Source organism: Mus caroli, unplaced genomic scaffold (assembly GCF_978045245.1).
Source record: "Mus caroli unplaced genomic scaffold, Mus_caroli_1 scaffold_18, whole genome shotgun sequence".
NCBI lineage: Eukaryota > Metazoa > Chordata > Mammalia > Rodentia > Muridae > Mus > Mus caroli.
The window spans coordinates 90,936,290-90,961,943 of record NW_028227273.1 but is presented as its reverse complement, the minus strand read 5'-3'; the positions used below and the strand labels follow the sequence as shown (position 1 = coordinate 90,961,943).

The window sequence follows — 25,654 nt, the reverse complement described above, 5'->3', positions numbered from 1 at the left end:
ATATAAAATAAAATAAAATAAAACAGCATGTTTGTTTGGCGTTTTGTTTTGTTTTGTTTTGTTTTTTCCCTAATGTGATCATATTACAAAACAGTAACTTTACCAGTTTTGGAAACTCTAAATAGAGGCTTTTAGAATCTTTAGCTCTAAAGCACTCCATGACAAATTTGCCGCTCTGATGCATGCCTTCTGCTTCTCCCGAATAAATCTGAGCTTATTTGGTCTCAATCTTGTCATTTTCCACAAGTTCTTTTTTCCTTTATCCATTTTTTTCTATCACTGGAGACTCAAGTAAGTTTTTATTAGAAAACAAATCTGAATTTTCTTGACAGTTTATATGAAATACCTAGCAGAGGACTTCAAATACAGTGAACAATTTCTCTTTTTCAGTTATATTTACCTCCCTAAAAGCCAACAGACTAAGAACATATGTCATAGAACACAAGGTTCACTAGTAACCTAATAGAAGTCTCTCTTGTACCATTAACTGGCCCTCGGTAAGTATACTTCCATTCTGTTCTCTCTTTAGCCAGTGTGTCAAGAGATGGTTTCCTGACTTCAGCCATCTCAGGAACAAAATCCACCATGCTAGCAGAGACAAAATTGAGTTCATATTCCCAGGCCCTGAAATTTAACTCCTATCCTTGCTTCTTCGGATATTTCATGTTTGTCTGTTAACCAGTAAAGGATCCAAAGAGGGAAGTTGCCATTATTCTGTTATCTAACTAGGCACATAAGTCCTAAATGTGCTGCCTGTATTAATTGACTACATGCAGCTTGCCCACTTCTTTGTTCCCTTATCACTCTAGATTCCAGGTCAGAGTCCAGAAGGGGACCTTCTTGGCAAGTTTCATCTGCATAATACAAAACATATGGATATGTGAATGATATTTTATCCAGATGCTTGACATCATGAGTACTTGGTTTAAGTCCTGGAGAACGTTTTACTGTGACATGTAATGAATATGCTTATCTTTCAATTGCAAGGCCCTATAAACCTCAGCAGGACAGGCAAACATGCAAACAGAGCAGATAAGCCAAACATATTCTTCAGGTTTACATCCATAGCATCTGTCTCCTTCCAAGTAGGCGCACTGTCACAACATTTGAACTATAGCAGATACACAGAAAGCACCAAGAGAGGTGGCTGCATGGTCCAGTGCTCCTATGAAGGGAAATCAACCTGCTCTAATGCTTTTCTTGAAGCTACCCTCTTGAGCAGCAATTGAAAACACATGGTGCTCCAAGCACTTTTCTGTCAATTTCTCTTTATTACTTTAAACAATTCATGCTAAAGTGTCTAGCACATAAAGACAAATAAACTATCACACATAAAGACACATAAACTATCAGTTCAAAGCCAAACAAACTCATTTAGTCCTATTTCATTTACATTCTTCCTGACAGTTAAGTATGTGCATGAAGCTGGGCATGGTAGTACATAGACACTGGGGCAATAGTGTTGAGAATTTCAGGCAGCATGGGCCACATAGCAAGACCTGCCTCAATAACCACAACTGTGACAAAATCATGTGTGTGTGTACTAGAAAGCCAAGCCAATGAATAATAGGATTCATAGAACTGTAGAGTGTAAATTTCATTGGCTTTTCTTATCAACAGTAAGGGTGTCCAAAGGCAGAATTGATGTATGTCATGGAGACTTTTTATGTCCAAAATTCTCCTGTCTCCATATCCCATGTGCTTGGATTTTAGATGTGATAGAGTATTCTCATACTTCTTGCAAACCTATCACAACATACAATGTGCAGTTAAACTTTTCTGAGACAATGACCTCTCTTTTAAACATAGTTTATGAGCAGTTTTCTTTGATGTTTTTGGGGGACAAGAGATCATTCTGTAGCCCAGGCTATCCTAGACCTGTCTGTGTTGCTCAGATGGTCTTGAACCATGACAGTCCTGCCTCAGCCTCCCAAGTGCTGAGATTATACCTTCCAATGGTTTATGCAGCTACCTCATCACCCACAAGAGTTTAGCAGACTCAGGTTCACAGTAAGGCCACTGGTACAGGCGATTTTTGAAGGGGGAAAAGCAACATGCTTTGCCTATGGACAGACAGGCAGTGGGAAGACACACACAGTGGGTGGAGACCTGTCTGGTAAAAGTCAGAACACATCCAAAGGGATCTACACAATGGTTTCTCGGGATGTCTTTCGTCTGAAGAATCAGTCTCCATACTGGAACTTAAACCTGGAAGTTTATGTGACGTTCTTCGTGATCTACAATGGGAAGGTGTTTGATCTGCTCAACAAAAAGGCCAAGTTACATGTGCTGGAGGACAGCAGGCAGCAGGTGCAGGTTGTGGGACTGCAGGAGTATCTGGTTACCTGCGCTGATGATGTCCTCAAGATGATCAACATGGGCAGCACCTGCAGGACTTCTGGACAAACATTTGCCAACTCCAATTCCTCCTGCTCCCACGCCTGCTTCCAGGTTCTTCTTTGAGCTCAAGGGAGATTACATGGCAAATTCTCTTTGGTGGATGTGGCAGGGAATGAAGGAGGGGCTGGCAGGTCTAGTGCTGACCGGCAGACTCACATGGAGAGTGCAGAAATTAACAAGTCTCTCCTGGCTCTGAAGGAATGTATCCAGGCTCTGGGACAGAAAAAGGCTCATACACTGTTCTATGAGAGCAAACTGACACAGCTGCTGAGGGCTTCGTTCATTGGGGAGAACTCAAGGACCTACATGACCACCATGATCTCATAAGGCATAAGGTCCTATGAATACATGTTCAACATGCTGAGATACACAGACAGAGTCAAGGAGCTAAGCCCCCACAGTGAGCCCGGTGTAGAACAGTCAGTTCAGATGGAAACAGAAGTGATGGAAGCCAGCTCTAATGGGACTTCTCTGGCTGGCAATGAAGAGGAGGAGCTGTCTTCCCAGATATCCAGCTTTAATGAAGCCATGACTCAGATCAGGGCCCTGGAAGAGCTCAGGGAGATCACACAGCAAGGACCAAGCTGGCTTGAGCTCTCTGAGGTGACGGATCAGCCAGACTGTGACTTGGAGACCTTTGTGAACAAGCCAGAATCTGCCCTGACACACCAGGCTAAGCACTTCTCAGGCCTTCGAGAAGTCATCATGGCCTGCGCCTAGTCATGCAACTGGAAGAATAGGCTAACAAATAAATAAACAGCAAGAAACGTCAAATAAAGATCTGTTTGATAACACGCTAGCCTCTTCCCCTCCCCCCAAAACTTTGGGCACCTTACTGGCTTTGGTTAGGAACTGAGTTAGACAGATTGGGTAAATGTCAGGTTCGGGACATCATGCCCAGGAAAGCTGGGGAGAGATGATCTTCTTTTCCTTGGTTTGGGGCAGGAAGAAGGAGTTTTAATGACTGCTTCCTATTCTCTCCCCTGTTGAAGGGGAGTGTCGTTTTGGATGGGTCCCCTGTAGAGAATCCAGCTGCTGGTAGAAACACTGTTAGGTGCAGGCTCTGGAAGAGAAGCAGTGCTTGTCTGCCTCCTGCTGCCTCTGGCCTTGCAGTATCACCCTTGGTCTGAGCACTCTCATGGTTTTATACTTGCAGAAAAAGGTTTAAAGACCTCTTTGCGTTTTTTGTTTATTTGTTGTTTTTTTTTTTTTGAAGCTTCTTATGTTCTTGCTTGTTATGTATTTATATGTTGTACCTAACAATAAAGAAAGAAGAAAAAAAAAACATAGTCTACATTAGTTATAAATATCCCAAACACAAATACTTTTAACTTTATCAAGACAAGATTAAATTCATATTTTAACAAAATTAAATCTAAAATATTTTAAATGATATTTATGTACTTTATGAATATCTGTTATAATAAAACTGCACTAATTAACATTTTAAATATCTTTTAATACATTAATGTAACAGCAGCTATATTAGCAATAACATAGTGATCACATTTTATATGACATTTGAACTGTTCTCTTCTGTTCATGCCCCATTTAACAAACAAAACTTGAAATACAGTATGTATATTTACCATTGATATTGCAGCTCTCCCCAGAGAAATTGGAACTAACTTCTGGAAGGACCTTCACTTTTCTATGATGTGACTTTCACCCATGTCAGAGATTTAGTCTTCTTCTGTTCATTTGATGACACTGTTCTTACTCCTATTAAGCAGATATTTTGAGATTATGAAATTTTAGTAGCACTTAAAATGAAACACTAGAAGGCAGGTTGGGCACATAAGAATGACCTTATCTACTTTATACAAATGTAGATGGGTTTGTGGGTTTTTTTTTCATTATTTATTCACTTTACATCCCAATATCAGCGCCCCCCACCTCTCCTCCTAGTCTCTCTCTCACACAAATCCTCACCCACTCCCCCTTCCCTTCTCATGAGAGGGATGTTGTTTTGAGACAGTTTCACTAGGTAGGCTAATCTGGAACTCCCTATAAAGGCCAGGCTGGCTGCAAACTCATAAAGATTGGCTGGCCTCTACCTCTGGAGTGCTGGGATTAAATGTACGTGCTAATCTTGACAGACAACAAATGTGGTTTTACTGTTTGTGATCTTTTTTGACCAGAATCTTTTTGAACTCATATGTAGGCAAAGATGACGTAGAACTCTGATTCTCTTCCATTCCACAGTCTCCATTTCAGAGACAGCCTGTAGGTTGTTCCCTTGGGTCATCAATTACAGTTGAATCTTAGCAGTTAAATTCTAGATCTTGAGGCAAATAGTAATAACAGTTAATAGGTTGGTTTTCCAAGAGAAAGACAACGAAAACAGAAAAGTTTTCCTGGCCTACACACCATTTTAGGAGAAAGAAATTAAGCTAGATGGTAATGTTTAGAAAACAGTAGTTTACATTAACATTTGCACCTCAGGCATCCGGAAATTTTTCTGGAAAAAGAATGGCAACCTGGTGCTTAAATTCCCACAGGACCAAATCAGTGGAGGATGTTGATTCATTGTGTGTGTTTGTTTGTGCTACCTAGTTCTTTCTACTCTGGGCTCTAGTTCTCAGCCCTCAGCAGTTAGAGATGTTCCATGCATCCCTTCTATCATTCAGATGGAAGACAAGATACCCTTGGTCTCTTCCTGTCTGTCTCCAAACTGATTATCTCATTCTTCTCTTTATCCTCTGCCATGTCCTGCTCCAAAACTAATATAGTCCCTGAGGCTCTCTTTCTATCCCCTCACCCCTGAGTCTTTCCATCTTCAAGTCTCTCTCTTTCATTCAGATAGATAGATAGATTTTTTTTTAAGATTTATTTATTTTATATATGTGAGGACACTGTTGCTGTCTTCAGACACACCAGAAGAGGGCATCGGATCCCATTATGGATGATTGTGAGCCACCATGTGGTTGCTGGGAATTGAACTCAGGACCTCTGGAAGAGCAGTCAGTGCTCTTAACAGCTGAGCCATCTCTCCAGCCCTGACCTAGAACTCTTTAGGACTTCTCCCTTCATCTTCCATGAACTGGAGTGAGACAGTGGAGTTGTGGCAGTTCTGTTTGAGGTGGTCTGGGAACTGGAATCACCCTCAGTTGAAAGCCACCACGCTGATGCTGGGAATTGAATCCCTGTCTTCTGAAAGGGTGGCTAGTGTTCTTCACACCTGAGCCATCTCTCGCTCCAGGCACTGTGTTTTTTTAAGAGTCTTAGGTTGTGGTGATAAGAAGGGTGTCATTTTACTCTGAGGTAAAGCACTTGTCCAAACTGGAAACCGGTAATCCAGAAAGCCAGTAGAGGACCTCCAGTTGCCCGGCTGTGTCCATCCTGTTGCCTCTTTGCTTGCTGGATGCTGCGGTCACCGGGAACCCTGCACACCTCCCTGCTCCTCATTAGGGAGCCCATATAAAAAGTGCTGGTGGGAGCTGTGGGTCAGGAAGGTGGGCGATGCTACAGGTCCAGGCCAGATAAGCAGTCAGGCCAAAGTAACCTATGGGGAGCAGAGCCACAAGGCCAAAGTCGGCAGGGTGCGGGAGACTGGGCAGGTAGCTGATCACAAAGTACAGGTTGATGGCACAGACCAGCGCCATGATGCAGGAAGTGATGGCTTTGCTCAACCGGCCGTTGGCAAACTCCTGCATGACAGCTGGCATGCTGGTGAAAGTCAAAATGGGCAGCACAGTGAAGCGCAGCAGTAGACTCTGCAGAACATTGACATAGACATGCCCCACTACACCTAGACTGTAGATATATCCCACTACACCTAGATTGTAGACATGTCCCACAACACCTAGAGTATAGACATTTCCCACTACATGAAGTCTATAGACATGTCCCACTACACCTAGGTTATAGACATGAAGCACTACACCTAGATAATATACATGTCCCCCTACACCTAGACTATAGACATGAACCACTATACCTAGACTATAGACATTTCCTACTACACCTAGACTATAGACATGAAGCACTACACCTAGACTATTGACATGTTTCACTACACCTTGAGTATAGACATGTCCCACAGGTATCATGCTCTACAGTGTGCCTCCCTCAGATACCATATTATACCGTGTGCCTCCCTCAGATAACATATTCTAGAATGCCTTCCCTCATATATCATGCTCTATAGTGTTCTTCCCTCATATACCATGTTCTACTGTGTGCGTGCCTCAGATACCATGTTCTACAGTGTGGCTCCCTCAGATTCCATGCTCTATAGTATGCGTCTATCATAGACCATGCTCTACCTTGTGCCTCCTTCATATACCATGTTCTACAGTGTGTCTTATCAGATACCATGTTCTACAGTGTGAGTCCCTTAAATACCATGCTCTACAGTGTGAGTCCATTATATACTATACTCTACAGTGTGTCTCCCTCAGATACCATGCTCTATAGTGTGCCTCCACAGACACCAGGCTCTACAGTGTGCCTCCTTCAGTTACCATGCTCTACAGTGTGCCTACCTCAGATATCATGTTCTATAGTGTGCCTCCCTCAGATAACTAGTTCTACTGTGTGTGTCACTCAGATACCATGTTCTACAGTCTGACTCCCTCAGACACCATGCTCTACAATGTGCGTCCATCATATACCATGCTCTACATGTGCCTCCCTCACATACCATGTTCTTCAGTGTGCCTGCTCAGATGCCATGCTCTACAGTGTGGCTCCCTCAGATACCATGCTCTACAGTGTGCTTCCCTCAGATACCAAGCTCTACAATGTGCCTCCCTCATATACCAAGCTCTGCACTGTGCCTCCCTCAGATACCATGCTAAAGGCCTATGGGCGGGGCCTGAAGTCTGTGAGCAGGGCTAAAAAAGTGTTGGCACCCGGGAGGCCTTTGCCTCAGGATCAGAGGGAGCCATCTTGGTTCCGGGACTCTGCTGAAAGTAGTCTGCACAGGTGAGAGTGTGCACTACAGAAGCTAACAGCTTCTGGGACAGGCAGGAGCCACAGAGCTTCTGCGGCAGCCCCCTTTTCGGGCTCCAGACATCCGGCCACCTTCCCGGCCAGAGGACAGGTGTCCGCCCGGCCCGGGAGGGCTTTGCCTCAGGATGAGAGGGAGCCATCCTGGTTCTGGGACTCCGCTGAAAGTAGTCTGCACAGGTGAGAGTGTGCACTACAGAAGCTAACAGCTTCTGTGGCAGGCCAAAGCAACACACCTTCTGGGAAAGGTCCTGTTTGGAGCCTTCATCCTCGGACAGGAGGGAGGTCCGAACGCCAGATATCTGTGCACCTTCCCTGTGAGAGGAGAGCTTGCCTGCAGAGAGTGCTCTGACCACTGAAACTCAGAGGAGAGAGCTAGTCTCCCAGGTCTGCTGATAGAGGGTAACAGAATCACCAGAGGTACAATCTCTAAACAGAGACAACTATAACAACTAACTCCAGAGATTACCAGATGGCGAAAGGTAAATGTAAGAATCTTACTAACAGAAACCAAGACCACTCACCATCATCAGAACCCAGCATTCCCACATCGCCCAGTCCAGGGCACCCCAACACACCCAAAAAGCTAGACCCGGATTTAAAAGCATATCTCCGGGGCCTAGTAAACACAGAAGTGGATGCTCACAGACAGCTATTGGATGGATCACAGGGCCTCCAATGGAGGAGCTAGAGAAAGTACCCAAGGAGCTAAAGGGATCTGCAACCCTATAGGTGGAACAACATTATGAACTAAACAGTACCCCAGAGCTCTTGACTCTAGCTGCATATGTATCAAAAGATGGCCTAGTCGGCTAACACTGGAAAGAGAGGCCATTGGACTTGCAAACTTTATATGCCCCAGTACAGGGGAATGCCAGAGACAAAAAGTGTGAGTGGGTGGGTAGGGGAGTGGGGGGGGGAGGGTATGGGGGACTTTTGGGATAGCATTGGAAATGTAAATGAGGAAAATACCTAATAAAAATATTTTAAAAAAGCATATCTCATGATGATGGTAGAGGACATCAATAAGGACTTTAATAACTCACTTAAAGTAATGCAGGAGAACACTACTAAACAGGTAAAAGACATTAAAGAGGAAGCACAAAAATACCTTAAAGAATTGCAGGAAAACACAACCAAACAGATGGTGAAATTAAATAAAACCATCCAAGACCTCAAAAGGGAAGTAGACACAATAAACAAAACCCAAAGTGAGGCAACGCTGGAGACAGAAACCCTAGGAAAGAAATCTGAAACCATAGATGCGAGCATCAGCAACAGAATACGAGAGATGGAAGAGAGAATCTCAGGTACAGAAGATTCCATAGAGAACATCAGCACAACAATCAAAGAAAATGGAAAATGCAAAAAGATCCTAACTCAAAACATCTAGGAAATCTGGGACACAATGAGAAGACCAAACCTATGGATAATAGGAGTAGATGAGAATGAAGATTTTCAACACAAAGGACCGGCAAATATCTTCAACAAAATTATAGAAGAAAACTTCCCAAACCTAAAGAAAGATGCCCATGAACATACAAGAAGCCTACAGAACTCCAAATAGACTGGACCAGAAAAGAAATTCCTCCCGAGACATAATAATCAGAACAACAAATGCACGAAATAAAGATAGAATATTAAAAGCAGTAAGGGGAAAAGGTCATGTAACATATAAAGGCAAGCCTATCAGAATTACACCAGATTTTTCACCAGAGACTATGAAAGCCAGAAGAGCCTGGACAAATGTTATACAGACACTAAGAGAACACAAATGCCAGCCCAGGCTACTATAACCAGCCAAACTCTCAATTACCATAGAGGGAGAAACCAAAGTATTCCACGACAAAACCAAATTCACACATTATCTTTCCACGAATCCAGCCCTTCAAAGGATAATAACAGAAAAGAACTAATACAAGGACGGAAACCACGTCCTAGAAAAAGCAAGAAGGTAATCCCTCAACAAACCTAAAAGAAGGCAGCCACAAGAACAGAATGCCAACTGTAACAACAAAAATAATAGGAAGCAACAGTTACTTTTCCTTAATATCAATGGACTCAACTCCCAAATAAAAAGACATAGACTAACAGACTGGCTACACAAACAGGACCTAACATTTTGCTGCTTACAGGAAACTCATCTCAGAGAAAAAGATAGACACTACCTCAGAATGAAAGGCTGGAAAACAATTTTCCAAGCAAATGGTATGAAGAAACAAGCTGGAGTAGCCATTCGTATATCTAATAAAATCAACTTCCAACCCAAAGTCATCAAAAAAGACAAGGAGGGGCACTTCATGCTCATCAAAGGTAAAATCCTCCAAAAGGAACTCTCAATTCTGAATATCTATGCTCCAAATACAAGGGCAGCCACATTCATTAAAGAAACTTTAGTAAAGCTCAAAGCACACATTGCACCTCACACAATAATAGTGGGAGACTTCAACACACCACTTTCACCAATGGACAGATCGTGGAAACAGAAACTAAACAGAGACACAGTGAAACTAACAGAAGTTATGAAACAAATGGATCTAACAGATATCTACAGAACATTTTATCCTAAAACAAAAGGTTATACCTTCTTCTCAGCACCTCATGGTACCTTCTCCAAAATTGACCACATAATTGGTCACAAAACAAGCCTCAACATATACAAAAATATTGAAATTGTCCCATGCATCCCATCAGATCACCATGGACTAAGGCTGATCTTCAATAACAAAATAAATAATAGAAAGCCAAAATTCACGTGGAAATTGAACAACACTCTTCTCAATGATACCTTGGTCAAGGAAGGAATAAAGAAAGAAATTAAGGAATTTTTGGAGTTTAATGAAAATGAAGCCACAACATACCCAAACTTATGGGACACAATAAAAGCATTTCTAAGAGGAAAACTCATAGCTCTGAGTGCCTCCAAAAAGAAACTAGAGAGAGCACACATTAGCAGCTTGACAACACACCTAAAAGTTCTAGAACAAAAGGAAACAAATTCACCCAAGAAGAGTAGACGGCAGGAAATAAACTCAGGGGTGAAATCAACCAAGTGGAAACAGGAAGAACTATTCAAAGAATCAACCAAACAAGGAGCTGGTTCTTTGAGAAAATCAACAAGATAGATAAACCCTTAGGCAGACTCACTAGAGGGCACAGGGAAAGCATCCTAATTAACAAAATCAGAAATGAAAAGGGAGACATAACAACAGATCCTGAAGAAATCCAAAACACCATCAGATCCTTCTACAAAAGGCTATACTTGACAAACCTGGAGAACAAGGATGAAATGGACAAGTTTCTAGACAGATACCAGGTACCAAAGTTAAATCAAGATCAGATTAATAATCTAAACAGTCCTATATCCCCTAAAGAAATAGAAGCAGTCATTAATAGTCTCCCAACCAAAAAAAAAGCCCAGGACCAGATGGGTTTAGTGCAGAGTTCTATCAGACCTTCAAAGAAGATCTAATCCCAGTTCTTCACAAAATATTCCACAAAATAGAAACAAAAGGTACTCTACCCAACTCATTCTATGAAGCCACAATAACTCTGATACCTAAACCACAATAAGACCCAACAAAGATAGAGAACTTCAGACCAATTTCCCTTATGAATATCGATGCAAAAATCCTCAATAAAGTTCTCGATAACCGAATCCAAGAACACATCAAAACAATCATCCATCCTGACCAAGTAGGTTTCATACCAGGTATGCAGCGATGGTTCGATATACAGAAATCCATCAATGTAATCCAGAATATAAACAAACTCAAAGACAAAAACCACATGATCATCTCGTTAGATGCGGAGAAAGCATCTGACAAAATCCAACACCCATTCATGATAAAAGTCTTGGAAAGATCAGGAATTCAAGGCCCATACCTAACCATGATAAAAGCAATCTACAGCAAACCAGTAGCCAACATCAAAGTAAATGGTGAGAAGCTGGAAGCAATCCCACTAAAATCAGGGACTAGACAAGGCTGTCCACTCTCTCCCTACCTATTCAACATTGTACTTGAAATCCTAGCCAGAGCAATTAGATAACAAAAGGAGATCAAGGGGATACAAATTGGAAAGGAAGAAGTCAAAATATCACTTTTTGCAGATGATATGATAGTATATATAAGTGACCCTAAAAATTCCACCAGAGAACTCCTAAGCCTGATAAACAGCTTCAATGAAGTAGCTGGATATAAAATTAACTCAAACAAGTCAATGGCCTTTCTGTACACAAAGAATAAACAGGCTGAGAAAGAAATTAGGGAAACAACACCCTTCTCAATAGTCACAAATAATATAAAATACCTTGGCGTGACTCTAACTAAGGAAGAGAAAGATCTGTGTGATAAGAACTTCAAGTCTCTGAAGAAAGAAATTAAAGAAGATCTCAGAAAATGGAAAGATCTCTCATGCTCATGGATTGGCAGGATCAATATAGTAAAAATGGCTATATTGCCAAAAGCAATCTACAGATTCAATGCAATCCCCATCAAAATGCCAACTCAATTCTTCAACGAATTAGAAAGGGCAATCGGCAGATTCATCTGGAATAGCAAAAAACCTAGGATAGCAAAAACTCTTCTCAAGGATAAAAGAACCTCTGGTGGAATCACCATGCCTGACCTAAAGCTGTACTACAGAGCAATTGTGATAAAAACTGCATGGTACTGGTATAGCTACAGACAAGTAGACCAATGGAACAGAATTGAAGACCCAGAGATGAACCCACATACCTATGGTCACTTGATCTTTGACAAGGGAGCAAAAACCATCCAGTGGAAGAAAGACACTATTTTCAACAAATGGTGCTGGCACAACTGGTTGTTATCATGTAGAAGAATGCAAATTGATCCATTCCTATCTCCTTGTACTAAGGTCAAATCTAAGTGGATTAAGGAACTCCACATAAATTCAGAGACACTGAAACTTATAGAGGAGAAAGTAGGGAAAAGCCTCGAAGATATGGGTACAGGGGAAAAATTCCTGAATAGAACAGCAATGGGAATCGATAAATGGGACCTCATAAAGTTGCAAAGCTTCTGCAAGGCAAACACACCATCAATAAGACAAAAAGGCCACCAACAGATTGGGAAAGGATCTTTACCTATCCTAAATCAGATAAGGGACTAATATCCAATATATATAAACAACTCAAGAAGGTGGACTCCAGAAAATCAAATAACCCCATTAAAAAATGGGGCTCAGAGCTGAACAGAGAATTCTCACCTGAGGAATACCGAGTGGCTGAGAAGCACCTGAAAAAATGTTCAACATCCTTAATCATCAGGGAAATGCAAATCAAAACAACCCTGAGATTACACCTCACACCAGTCAGAATGGCTAAGATCAAAAATTCAGGTGACAGCAGATGCTGTTGAGGATATGGAGAAAGAGGAACACTCCTCCATTGTTGGTGGGATTGCAAGCTTGTACAACCACTCTGGAAATCAGTCTAGCGGTTCCTCAGAAAATTGGACATAGTACTACCAGAGGATCCCACAATACCTCCCCTGGGCATATACCCAGAAGATGTCCCAACCGGTAAGAAGGACACATGCTCCACTATGTTCATAGCAGCCTTATTTATAATAGCCAGAAGCTGGAAAGAACCCAGATGTCCCCCAACAGAGGAATGGATACAGAAAATATGGTACATTTACACAATGGAGTACTACTCAACTATTAAAAAGAATGAATTTATGAAATTCCTAGGCAAATGGATGGACCTGGAGGGCATCATCCTGAGTGAGGTAACACAATCACAAAGGAACTCACACAATATGTACTCACTGATAAGTGGATACTAGCCCAGAAACTTAGGATACCCAAGATATAAGATGCAATTTGCTAAACGCATGAAACTCAAGAAGAACGAAGACCAAGTGTGGACACTGTGCCCCTTCTTAGAATTGGGAACAAAACACCCAGGGAAGGAGTTACAGAGACAAAGTTCGTAGCTGTGATGAAAGGATGGACTATCTAGAGACTGCCATATCCAGGGATCCATCCCATAATCAGCTTCCAAACGCTGACACCATTGCATACACTAACAAGATTTTGCTGAAAGGACCCTGATATAGCTGTCTCTTGTGAGACTATGCCGGGGCCTAGCAAACACAGAAGTGGATGTTCACAGTCAGCTATTGGATGGATCACAGGGCCTCCAATGGAGGAGCTAGAGAAAGTACCCAAGGAGCTAAAGGGATCTGCAACCCTATAGGTGGAACAACATTATGAACTAACCAGTACCCCGGAGCTCTTGACTCTAGCTGCATATGTATCAAAAGATGGCCTAGTCGGCCATCACTGGAAAGAGAGGCCCATTGGACTTGCAAACTTTATATGCCCCAGTACAGGGGAACGCCAGGGCCAAAAAGTGTGAGTGGGTGGGTAGGGGAGTGGGGGGGAGGGTATGGGGGGCTTTTGGGATAGCATTGGAAATGTAAATGAGGAAAATACCTAATAAAAAATTTTAAAAAATATTAATAGTAAAATTAAAAAAAAAAGTGTGGGCAATGCCTAAACTCTGTGGGTGGGGCTTAAGGGCCTGTGGTGGGGCCTAAAATTTATGGGCGGGGCCTAATTAATTATGGGGCTTAAAAGGCTGTGGGTGGGGCCTAAAATCTGTGGGCCATTCCTAAAATTGGTGGGCGGAGCCTAAAAGCCTGTGGGTTGTTCTTATAGTCTATGGGTGGATCCTAAATGCCTAAAGTCTATGGGTGGGGTGTTAAGAAGTTTGAGCAGTGCCTAAACTATGTGGGTGGGGCCTAAACCTGTGTTTGGTGCCTAAAGTCTGTGAGTGGTGCCTAAAATCTATGGGCAGGGCCTAAAGTCCTGTAGGTGGCGCCTAATGTATGTGGGTGGGGCCTAAAGACCTGTGGGTGGTGCCTAAAGTCTGTGGGCAGGGCCTTAAGGCCTCTGGGTGTTGCCAAAAGTCTATGGGCATGGCTTATAGAAGTGTGTGTATGGTACCTAAAGTCTGTGTCCGGGCCTAAAGGCCTGTGGGCAGTGCCTAAAATCTGTGGTCGAGGCCTACAGGTCTGTGAGTGGGGCCTAAAATCTGTAGGCAGGGCTTAAAGGCCTGTGGGTGGCGCTTAAAGTCTATGGGCGGGGCCTAGAGGCCTGTGGGTGGAGCCTGAAGTCTGTGCTAGGGCCTAAAGGCCTGTGGGAGGTACCTAATGTCTGTGGGCCATGCCTAAAATCTGTGGGCGGGGCCTAAAAGCCTGTGGGTGGTGCCTAAAGTCTATGGGCGGGTCCTAAAGGCCTGTGGGCGGTGCTTAAAGACTATGGGCGGTGCCTAAACTATGTGGGCGGGGCCAAAACCTGTGTTTAGTGCCTAAAGACTGTGAGTGGTGCCTAAAATCTATGGGCTTGTAAAGTCCTGTGGCTAAAGTATGTGGGTTGGGGCCTAAAGACCTGTGGGCGGTGCCTAAAGTCTGTGGGCCATGTGGCCTGCTCTAGGAAGACAGTGGATCCACAGTCTGTGCCAAGCAGGCACCTCACCCTGTGCACAGTGAGAGAGCCCTGTGATGGGTGGGGGCACAGCTAGAGGGTGTGGTAGTACACAGCCAGGAGTTAGGGGTAGGAGGCTCTGGCTTGTACAAAATTTTAAAACACCCCTGAAAGTGACTTTGGGGTCAAATCACACCCACCCATACTCTGGAAAGGGGCCTAGGTCCTGTCCTGAGAGACCCAGGACCTCTCCTCTGCACCCATGGACAGGCAGGAACACATCATTCAGGTCTTATAAGGTCAGCCCCGCAGTGCCCCTTACCTAGACATCCTGGGGCTCCGCTGAAGACCCTCATGCTCCTGTGTGGAAAGATCCCTTGGCAGCCACAACCAAGAGGACTAGAGGGAGCCCAGTGCTCCTGCAAAGCAGATCTTCTGTCCTGCCTTCAGCCTCAAGTTGAAGTCCTTGGGTGCCTTGAAGATGAGCACAATGGTGGAGCCCAGGTTGAACTCGCCCAGGGGCTCACCCTTGCACATGGGAATGCCCTCCTTGTTGGTGTGTGTAGGAGCCCTTGCTGTACCTGGGGCTGTTTGTGTGCAGGTCCTAGGAGCAAGAAGGAAAAAGCTTATTAGCCTTGTTGCCTGTCCTCAACCCTGCCCAGCCCAGGTGGCAGAGACAAGCCTCTCAGGGCAAAGGCCTAACTAATCAACTCCCAGTACCTGCTGCGACTGACAAGGAGGGGCGGGGGTCAGACATAAATGCTGAAAGGCTAGTGCCAGCAGCAGCCATTAACACTTAAAAAGGCAGAGTGGGTACCAGATTTTCTCACCCAAGGCAACTCTACCCTCCTGCAGGCTCCATCCTTGCTTCCGATCAGGGATCCTGGCAGAAGTAGTGTGTTAGGATGTGGGATTGGTTCAGGCAGGTGAATGGCCACAGATTGGGCAACAGGGAGAGGGAGGCTGAGCTGGTATGGGTGTCTGCAGAGCCCAGCCTGGTCAGAGCTAGAACATCCCTCCCACACTACAAAATTTATAAGCCCAAAGGTATGGCTGTACAGCAAATGAAGTGGTTGGACCCAAGAGGTTTAGCCTGTGGGCTTTGCTCACTCAGTTAAAGTGGATACAGATAGAGCCCACATTGGTGGCTCCCACTGCTGTTAACAAGAAGAACCCATGTTTCCAGTCTCCAGTTAGGACTCATCATGACAAAAGAGCTCTTTGATCCATCAGGCCATGCCAGGGTTCATTGACATCAGGGAACCTGAAGAGACAAGAGAATATGCTACTTTCTGCTCAGAGCCTGACATGTTCACATCAGAATGGCCGAAGAGCCACAGGGACTCACGGGCCAAGTGTTCCAAATTCTAAGCAGGACCCCAGATACCCTCGCCTATAGCCAGCCACCTCAAGTAGTCCTCTCCTGACCTTGACGACACCAGCCTCAAGCCCAGTCCTTTCAAGTCAAAAGGCCAAGGGCCTCTAATGCCCACCCCTGGGCAGACCTGGGAAGTGGCGCCGATGTGAGATGGTCCAGTCAGTGGGGGAGTGGAAGCAGTGGTAGTCTCCTGGGGCCAGGTAGATGACACAGTGGTAGAGCTCATTCCCTTCTCGGGGGACCAGCTGGTTTCTGAAGGAGCCACTGGAGGAAGCTATTGGGTGGGACAGAAAGAAGGCCTGGCTTTTGGACAAGCTCCAGGTGCCATTCATCCCACAGTGAGTACCTGTACATGGCCTGCATGTAGCCTAGCTGGGGGCTCCAATAATAACTTTTGGCTACATAGCAACCTGCTGCCCCAAAGCTTGCCCAGCCTTTATTCCCTCAGCCCCCTATGCCTTTGCTGTCTACCCCAGCTCCAATCCTGACTTGCCACAGACCCTCTGGGCCCCTTTGTCTGCGTGAAACGGGTCTCTAGTCGCGGGTGGGCAAAACATCGGATGAGTGACAAACAGACGCACACAGGAGAGTTTGTGTTGGATCTGAATGTAATGTCAAATCGAGCATCAGACTTTTTATGCTGAAGACAATAAGGAAGTTGGGTGACACACCAGCAAGGTACAAAGAGGTTACTGGATTCTTACATAAAACAGAGGAATGCAAACACAGAAGGTCTCACAGGAACCACCTGGGATAGAATTCATTGTTAACAACTGGGATCAACAAGGGCTCCACCTAAGATTCACTTAATCTTAGAAGCCAGGGTCAAGGGCTTCCGTACCCTTGCCATAGTTCCTATTTTAGTCTATTGTATAGTCCACCTTCCCCTTAGGCCATTGTAAATACCTGTGTGTGTGTGTGTGTGTGTGTGTGTGTGTGTGTGTGTGTGTGTATGGGTGTAACTCAGCTATAGTCTAGAAGCCAGGTGTGAGGTCTTTACTCTCCTAGGGCAAGGGCTTTTACACCCAAGTCATGGTTCTAACTAGCGAGTTCCATTCTAGCTAACCATCTCATGAATAATGCAATACTGTAAAACCACAGCCCGATCTACTTCTTAGACCAATGTAAATTCCTGTATATGGGAGCGACTTGGCTTTTATTGATAGTGTAATACCAGAAGCTATTCTGAATGTCACTGTCTAGCTCAAGGATGTTCTAGGACTGTTGGAACACTGGCAGAAGGCTTTAGCTATGTCAGAATTCAATCTTAAAAGGCACTTATACACATGGATCCATCCACTAGACTAACGCAGGAATGGAAAATTTAGAGAGCACGCCAGACTCCAGGAGCCAGTTTCCGTGAAACTCTTTTTGCTTCATGAGCAGCTTTTAGGCATCCCTGCCTGACAAACTGACTTGACCAGAGTGCCCTGGCACTGACTAAGCAATGACCCACCTGGAGGGAAGGGCAGGTCTTCTGTACTGGCTCGAGGGCCCAGGAAGGACTCCAAGGAGTAGGTCACACCCTTTACCTGCTCCACCTCAGAGTTCTTCACCTGCCCAAAGGTAAGGATCTTGCCATCTGATGGGCTGGTGTTGCGGCCCGCCCGCGGTCCACAACACGAACGGTTCGCTGAGAAAGGCAGTTCAGGCTGAAAAGAGAGGAAACTAGACGGGGCGGAAGAATGGAGCCAGGACAACGAGTTCTGATCAAGGCTCAATTTTACTAATTCCAGACACTCAGTTAAAAAGGAAGGGGGAAGGAACCCAAATTCCCGCCAAGTAACTCAGGGTCCAGTAGCAGGACGAACACGTGTGTGCCTCCAGATGGCAAAGGCAGGTTCCAGCAGAAGGTAGGCGTGGCAGGACGAATGAGCCGGTAGCTCCACCCTTGAGCAGGCAGGTTCCAGGCTGGGGGAAGGGAGGCCACAGGCTGGTCTGGAGGAGACAGAGTTTTGATGGTAAGGAGGGGGTAGTCCTCACCTTCGGTGGCTCCCCAAACTCTACCACCTGCCAAGTACTCAGGGAGCTCCAGTCCAGGTCAGGAGGGAGCCTCCCGGAGTACCACAGCCATGCGGTGCCACTAAGCCTGGCTCAAAGGCAGACAAGGATTTCATTTCCTAATGAAGAATGGAGACAAGGGCCAGGCCTTACCACACAGTGCAAATCGCAGACAGGCCGTGCCTGAGGCTTCAGCTTACGCCGGAAGAACTCGCTGAGGTTGCGGTAGTGGTGCAGGTCCTCCACTGCAGCTTCAGTCATGTTCACCCCAAAGGTCCAGATATACAGGCTGTAGACTGGCCTCTGGAGCCAGTAAGGAAGTTCTACTTGGTTGAGGCAACCACAGGAACGTGACAGTAAACACGTTGGCACAGTTTTATACAGGAACACCTGTAGGCCACAGTGCAGGAGACTGAGTTGTTCACACATTTGAGTACTTTCATACACTCCAACCCCCCATCCCCACATGAGTGAGAGAGAAAGAAACTCTACAGACGCCACCACGAAGGCCCAAGTGTTCAGGCTGGTTTGTGAGGTGGCTGTTTCTCAGGAGGAACCAGACTGCTCACCAAATACTCAAAACAAGGCTGGATATAAATGTAGCCGGTATCATTTTTGCTACTGCACACAAAGGTCAAAGAGCAGCTGCCTTAATCCCAGAGGTGGAGACTGGGTTGTATAGCCTTGGTTCTTACAAATGGAAGATGAGGACAGAAACAGACCTGGTGCAAGCCTGAAAGACCACCAAGAGGTATGCTGCTCTTGTGCCAGCTCACTGCCCACATTACAGACCACTCAAGAAGGCATCAGGCTCCCAAGAGCAAAGGGCAGCCCTACAGTCCTGAGCATCCTCTTCAAAAGGAAACAAGGATGGTGTTTTCACTCCCAGATCTACATCACCCTGCCACATATGCACCTGAGCAAGCCCATGGGCTCTCCACACAGGCAGGAGGAAGCTCTCTGTCACCCCTCTAGTACAGAGCACCAGGAGGCAGGTACCAGTCCCACTTTCAGGCCAGAGGGTCCTGCAGAGCACTTGAGCGTCTGCCACCACTGCTGTGGTAGCAGCACCAACTCCCTTAGGAGTGAAGTAATTTTACCAAGTTTCAACAACAGTCCCTCCACACTAAGTCAGTGTCTTCTGACTGATGTTAGTGACTTGGACAGAGCAATACCATCAAGTGGCCCCGGGCATTGCTGTAGTGTCTAGTATACTTCCTTGGGCTTTTGTGGTGCCTACCTAGGCTACCAGTGTCCTAGAAGCAGGGCTTCCTTTTTGGAGTCAGTCTGTCAAGAAGCTGAGTGAGAGAGAACCTTCCGGTACCTGCTGGCCAGGGCCTGCCTGAGATGCTGCCTGTGCAGTCCTGAGCTCAAGCATGTACTCCAACTAACAGGCCCAGCCTGGCTACAGCTTCCTAAACCACCCTCTGCTGGCTGGCTAGACTCTGCTTGGTTTTTTTCTTACAATCACCTATTTTCTTCTGCATGTGGAAACCAGTGACATTGTTTTCTGATTGACAAACGTAAGTTCCTTCCAAAACCAGCGAGTTCTGAACTGTCACAGGGCTGCCAACCAAACAACCTTCTCACACATATTTACTCACGATTGCAGTCTCTGATAAGTTGTTTCCTTCTCTGTGCCTCCCCTTCAGGCCTGTCTAGGGAGGGTCATGGCCAGGAGGCCTATTTACACTTACCCTGCTCAGGGGCCTCCATCCCACCTGGCTGAGGGGCCTGAGCACATGGAAGGGCAGGAGGTAGTGGAGGATGGTCAGCAGCCAGGAGCGCAGTTTCAGAGCAGGTCTGGACATGCAGCTCAGCTGGCCTAGCCTCTGCCATAGGGCCAGCTGGGGAAAGTACAACCTGCAGGACACATGTCCACACGTGACCTGGGTCAGTGCCTAAGTCTGGAGGAACCTGAGGAGCAACGCCTCAGCCAGTGCCGGTCCTGCTCCCTACCCCTACCCCGCCCCCTCGCCTCCCCAGCAAGCTGCCTCTCTCCCCAATGGAACCAAAGAGTTCCAGCAGGCATTGCAGTGCCCATTCCATTCTAACCAACTCAAGTTGTGAGGCAGGGGCCTGGTTGCCTGACTACTGGGCTTATTTCCTAGTGTCTCCCACCTGCCGGCCGGCTGAGTGGGCAGCAGCTCAGGAATGACTCCTAGGAACCTCTAAGTACAGCAGCAGCCTGAGCAAAGGCCTTGGAGCCCCTAATGGGAAGGAAGAGAACCTGCCATATACCCACAACCTCCCATGCTTAGGAGGGTTGGGACCCTAAGACAGTTCTGTCCTCACAGGTGTCAGAAAGACGAGACACAGTGCCATGAGCCTAGACAGTTGGGCGACACCTGCCAAGTCTTTTGTTACTCCATTGTGGCACCTGGGAAAACCTTCAGTCTTTTGCTTCCTCTTCTGCTAAATGGTAGGGTGTAGCAGTGGCTTCATCCACAGGCTCAGGAGGCTCTCCACCTAGCTCCAAAGCCGCCTCCCTGCTCTGCTAGAACCACATGTATGACCCACTAGTTTTACAAGGTCATTGTCTTCTATTCAGCCAGCTTTCCAAAGGCACAGAGAGGCCTTTTCACTGTAAGCTCAGCTTCTTGAATGTAACTAAGTTCCCTGTCACACAGTGGGCATCATGAGACTATACTGCCACCCAGTCTAGGATGTTTGAAAAAGCACAGTTGATTAAACAAGCTCAGGCTGCCATCTGAGCCTTGCTCAAGAGAAGCTGAGTCCTGTGGCTCCTAGAAACTGAGCAAAGCGAAGAACAAAAGGGGATTGCAGCAGAGAACTGGTGAGCGGCGCAGGCGCCAAGACCACAGCACACCAACTGTCCTGTTCTCCTCCTTTCTCTTCCACAGGACCCCACTGTGTCTCTAAAAAACCAGAGGAGGTGGCAGGGACCAAGCAAAGACAAATCAGCATTCTCCTGTGGGCTGCCCTGCCCAAGTCATTGTAGAAGAGTGGACGCCAATCCAAAAGAGCTTGGGGGAGGATCTGGTAGAGGAAGCAGGGGTCTAGGGAGGAAAAAGGGGGCCTCGGTGCCCTTGCCAAAGACCAAGACACGGGATAGAAGCCCACTGCTTCCCCTCCTTACCCCCTGCCCCCAGCCAGAGCCCTGGGTACCTGAAGTGAGTCTCCTACTCAGGGCACAGAGGACTCCCTCTCCAGGCCCCTTTAGCCACTCCCCCCCCACCCCCCAGGCCACTGGACTTGGTGTCTAACCCTCCTGAGATTATGCCGGGGTACATTGAGGGTTAGGTCTCATGGGCAGCATCTCACCATTTCGCTGCTGCTTGGAGCTCCAGTCCTGGATGCTTCTCTGACTGACACATCTTGGGTAGGCACAGGGAGGGTGTGGGCCTCCACGAGAGTGTGCTCCTGTGCTTGCTGGCTTGCTTGCTCACTTGCCTTTTTTTTTCTCCTTACTCCCCTTCCCCCTCGCCAGAGAAACTTCAGTGTGGTCACTGTTCCAGTTGTTGGTGGCAATGTTTCTAGTTTCCGTTCACTCTTGGTGGCTCACAGGCACAGGTTAGAGGACCACAGCTATTGCAAATAGACAGGGACCAAACACCTGTTTAGACCTCCTGTTCAGGTCACCTGCCAGGGTGCTGCCAGGGCAGAAGCCCTTGTACTTGGGCCAGCCCTATCACTCAGCTTTGGTCACCCTGAGGCAGGGAGATTCCCTTGAGTAAGGAAGGAGCTGAGGCAGGGGGATGACAGGGTTATGTAGCCATGCCCTCAATCCGCCTGTCAATCACCGGCTCCGCCCACTCAGCTGTGCTCGCCAATCAGAAAAAAAACCTCAGCTGGGCGGTGGTGACCCACGCCTTTCATCCCAGCACTTGGGAGGCAGAGGCAGGCGGACATCTGAGTTTGAGGCCAGCCTGGTGTACACAGAGAAACCCAGTCTCGAAAAAACAAAACAAAACAAAAAGCGAGAGGGAGCATTGCAGTGACAACCTGTCGCCACCGGGAGGCGTGCTAGAGCAACCGTCTCAGGGTTTAGCCCAGAGAAACCAAGTCTTGAAAAAACAAAAAACAGGCAGGCGGTGGTGGCGCACGCCTTTAATCCCAGCACTTGGGAGGCAGGGGCAGGCGGATTTCTGAGTTAAAGGCCAGCCTGATCTACAGAGTGAGTGCCAGGACAGCCAGGGCTATACAGAGAAACCCTGTCTCCAAAAAAAAACAAAAACAAAAACAAAAAACAAAACACACACACACACACACACACACAAAGGGGAGCTTTGCAGTGACAACCTGTCGCCACCGGGTGGTGCGCCAAAGCATCTGTCTCAGGGTTAAGCCCAGAGACACCAAGTCTGGGAAAAACCAAAATTAAATTCAATAAAGAAATAAATAGATAAATAAATTTTAAACATTCAAAAATTAAAATTAAAAAATAATTAGAAAAAAATACCGTCTTGGAAAAAAAAACAAAAAAAAAATTGGAACGTTGCAGTGACAACCTGTCACCACCGGGTGGCACGCCAGAGCAACCTTCTCAGGGTTAAGCCGGGAGACACCAAGTCTGGGAAAAACCAAAACTAAATTCAATAAAAAATGAATAGATAGATAGATGATAGATGAATATTAAACATTCAAAAAAAATTTTTTTTGGTTTTTCGAGACAGGGTTTCTCTGTATAGCCCTGGCTGTCCTGGAACTCACTTTGTAGACCAGGCTGGCCTCGAACTCAGAAATCCGCCTGCCTCTGCCTCCCGAGTGCTGGGATTAAAGGCGTGCGCCACCACGCCCGGATCAAAATTTATTAAAAATAAAAATAATTAGAAAAAATAACAACCTAGTCTCGGAAAAAAAAAAAAAAACAAAAAGGAAAAAAAGGGGGCGGGGCTCAGAGGAACCAAAGCCAGGACAGAACTGCAACTCCCAGCATGCCTCGGGGCTGAGGCAGGGGCATGCCCGCGCCTGCACTGACCTGAGATGGCCGGAGAGAGTCTTCCTGTCCACGACCAGTGACTCTCTGCTTCCAATCTGTGGTCCCCGGGACAGCGGCGCTTGCGGCGGCAGCAGAGAGATTCTGGAGGGCTTGGCGGGAAGTCCCGCCCGCTCGGCCGTGATTGACGGCAGCGACTTCCAATCGAGAAGCTTCTCCACTCCCTGTTTCCAGGAGCAGGGAACAGCGCCAGAAGTTCCGCCCGCCCAGCCGTGACTGACAGAGGCTTCCAATGGGAGGCTGGATTTCTTTCCCCTACCACCTCCTCCCGTGACTGAGAGGCAGCGTCTGAGGCTTTTTTTCCCCTCAATAAAGGAATGCAAAGGCTTTAGGTCCACGCTGCGCGGTGGGCCGGCCATCACCCATCGATGCTGTCAGCCCCACGTTCCTGTCTCTGCTTTTCCCCTGCTCCGTTCCCGCTCTCCCCCTGCCTCACACACAGTGCATACTCAGTCCCTGCCTCAGATCCGTGACTCGCGGTCACGCCCCTGCCTCAGCTTCCACCTGTCACGTATTATAATCTATAAAAATAGTCATAAAATAAAACGCCCCTCTCTGCCTCCCCCGCTGCCCATCGTGGGCATGCCCCCCGCCTCATGCTCACTCAGGTCTCCCGCGTCTCAGCTGACGCCGTCCCCGCCCACCGGTGGGGTCCCGGGAAACGTCAGGGCGCGCCCTGCCGCCGCCATGACACCCACAGGCCAGCAGAGGGCGCCCTCGGCTCCCCTCACAGATGGCCGAGAGCTGCCCACCCGTCTGCCAGCTGTGTGTGCGGGTCCCACGGGTGGGGGACTGCGACCCCCAGGGAAGAAGATGTCCACTCGCCGGGCCACCCGGGGTCCCCAGAGACTGAAACCGCCCCACCCCACCCCGGGGAGAGATCCGCATCTGCAGAGACTCGGGCGGGCGGGCGGGCGGGCGTGATTTTTTATATAAAATAAAAAAGTCTCGTGTGCTTATCGTGTGGGAGCTCACTCTGTAGCCCAGGCTGGCCTTGAACTCAGAGATCCACTGCCTCTGCCTTGTCCCAAGTGCTGCTGGGATGAAAGGTGTGTGCCACCCCTGACTGGCGACCCTAAAACTCTTAAACCTCAAAAATAAAACCCTAGACTCCTGGGTCTGGTAGATTATCCTGATGATGATGATGAAGATGACGATGAGTATGAAGATAAGAAAGACACACTACCAGTGTCAAAGAAAGCAAAATTTGAGTCCTAATAATAGCAACTGCCTGTAATCAGTACCTGTTGACAAAACTAGTTCTTTACCCCTCCCCCGCCCTACAAAATCCACATCAAAGTGCAGTGGTCTCGTGTGCATGACTGACACTGATCAGCACCACATTGGACTTCTGCTCATCAAGTGTCAATTCAATGGAGCAGGAGGAGGGGGATGCCGGGCAGTTAGGGGGAAGACATAAGCCTGTGAGCTCTCCAGCTTGGACCACACATTGCCCTTTTCTCAGGGAAGGAAATGGAAATAAAAAGCCAACAGGGCAGGGGTTTTGTCAGTGGAACTCTGGATTGACTAGTCAGTTGCTACAATCAGAACCTGCTTTCTTGGACCATGTTTGAGACTTAGAGGAATGGGTCTTTCTGCCATAGTTCCTCACTAGAAAAGAATGCCAGCAGTTTCTTTGTATAAATAGACCTGCCTTTAAAAATCATACATTCTGAACATTTTAGTCAAGCCACAAGTTTGGAAAAACTTTTGTGGGGGAGACACTGGTTAGTTTGGTTCTGTGTGAAGTTTGTACCCATAAACAAAGTTTAACAAGCTTGTGGAGGGCAGCATTCACAACTCTGAGCTGCCACACGCTGGCATACCTGGCTTCCCACTGCTGTCGTCCTTGGAAGAGCAGAGCTCTCCCAACCTCTGGCCTGAAGTCTAGCGATCCGAATTGCCATTGTGGTTTTCCCAGAGCCTGGAGGGCCATGCAGCACAATTGCATGAACAAGTGGGGTTTCTATCTTTGGGTTACACAATGCCAGGAGTGTCCTGTAGCTCTCGCTGGCCACATACATTTCTTTATTGCATTTAGGCCAGAAGTTCTTCTTCCATTTAGCTGTGTATCTAATCTTCCATTCCTCTTTTTGCTTGTCCTCTTGACCACCAATGAGGGGGGAGGATAGACAGAACATAGTTGGTTATTGTGAAAAATTATCTTGTATAAAGTAGAAAAGGGAAACGAAGAACACAGCTCTTTAAGAGCAACTTCAATCCAAGTTTATTTCAGCAAGATGTGATGGGGACACCTTATATTTTGATGCAAATGTTCTTTTTTTATTTTTTATTTTTTTTAAAGATTTATTTATTTATTATATGTAAGTACACTGTAGCTGTCTTCAGACACTCCAGAAGAGGGCACCAGATCTCGTTACGGATGGTTGTGAGCCACCATGTGGTTGCTGGGATTAGAACTCTGGACCTTCGGAAGAGCAGTCGGGTGCTCTTACCCACTGAGCCATCTCACCAGCCCTGTTCTTTTTTTTAAAGAGTCCCAT

At 46.6% G+C, this 25,654-nt stretch overlaps 2 pseudogenes across 1 annotated transcript; one reads left to right on the top strand and one right to left on the bottom strand.

Annotated features, from left to right (window-relative positions):
- Window positions 1-1,270: 1,270 nt before the first annotated feature.
- LOC110283893 (phosphatidylserine decarboxylase proenzyme, mitochondrial-like) lies at window positions 1,271-23,751 on the bottom strand (annotated as a pseudogene). Its single transcript, XR_015045863.1, has 10 exons — window positions 23,133-23,751; window positions 21,476-21,739; window positions 19,888-20,053; window positions 18,339-18,580; window positions 17,646-17,779; window positions 16,317-16,463; window positions 15,922-16,075; window positions 15,134-15,415; window positions 3,990-4,122; window positions 1,271-3,656 (listed from the first exon to the last, which is right to left on the bottom strand). The product of XR_015045863.1 is annotated as a phosphatidylserine decarboxylase proenzyme, mitochondrial-like (transcript).
- LOC110288615 (kinesin-like protein KIF2C pseudogene) lies at window positions 1,963-3,200 on the top strand (annotated as a pseudogene).
- Window positions 23,752-25,654: the final 1,903 nt, after the last annotated feature.